Source organism: Otolemur garnettii, unplaced genomic scaffold, assembly GCF_000181295.1.
Source record: "Otolemur garnettii isolate 467f Iridium unplaced genomic scaffold, OtoGar3 scaffold00153, whole genome shotgun sequence".
Classification (NCBI taxonomy): Eukaryota; Metazoa; Chordata; class Mammalia; order Primates; family Galagidae; genus Otolemur; species Otolemur garnettii.
The window spans coordinates 2,204,427-2,205,611 of record NW_003852548.1 but is presented as its reverse complement, the minus strand read 5'-3'; positions in this window follow the sequence as shown (position 1 = coordinate 2,205,611).

The window sequence follows — 1,185 nt, the reverse complement described above, 5'->3', positions numbered from 1 at the left end:
CCACAGCACTCTACCAAGGGCGACATAGTGAGACTGTCTCAAAGAAAAAAAAAAGATGATTTGACCTGATCCTCTTCTCTCCACTACTGCCCCAACTGTCATCAGTCCTCTGATGACTGCAGCAGCCTCCTCTCTCAGGGCCTGCTTCTTCCCTCACCACTTACCCAGCTCACAACTCAAGGGGTTTTGTCATAGCCCAAGCAGGGCACAACCACCCATGTTCACATGGTTTTCTCCAAACTCTTATCTCAGTGAAAAAGCCAATGTTCTCACTGTGGCCCGCGAGGTCCTACAATGCCTGTCACTTGTCATCTCTGTTCTCACCTGCTACCACTCCCCCCCTACTCTGTTTTAACCACTGATCTCCTCACTGTTCCTCACATATACCAAGTACCTTCCTGCCTCAGGGCCTTTGCACGGGCTGGGATTCTTCCTTCAGATGTACCCATGACTTACTCTCACCTCCTGCAGGTCTCTGCTACCAAGGCAGTGAGGCCTTCCTCATCCATCATATTGAACATTTCAACAGGTATCCCTCATCCCCACTCTGCTCATCAGTTTCCTTATGGTACCTGGCACCTTTTAACATGTTACATGGCTCAATCTATTTTTTTTCCATTTGCTTTCACTAGAACATCAGCTTCAAAAAGTCAGACACTGGTAGAATTTTATTCATAAATGTTTTCCCAGTACAACAGGTGCTCAGTAAATCTGTGTTGAATGGATGGCTCATAAGTGAAACAATGAATGAACACTACCGTAGAAATGCATGTTTGCAGAGAGATGAGAGGAGCAAAAGGTGAACAACAAACACAAAACCCAAAGGGTGGGATGTGGGTGGGAGGAGGACAGAGGTAGGGAGAAGCTGCCCGATGTGGGGGGAAAGCTGAGAGGGGAGGGGAGAGAGAGGCAAGGAGTAACTGAAGAGGCAGAAGAGGTCAACCGAAGTGGGAGATACAGAGAAGGACACACGAGGGCCCCTGCCTGGCCTCCCACCCCCTGCTGCTGTTTACCATCGGGAGCCCCGTCGCACACTACTAGGTCCGCAGGGCAGCCCTCAAAATGCTGGATGATCTCCTTGGCAGTGGATAGCTATGGAGAGAGGGAGGATGAATGGCCCCAGGGCCTCCCTCTGCTGCCCTCGAACCCCACCTGCTGATGGCCTTGGCCCACAACCCCTGGGTC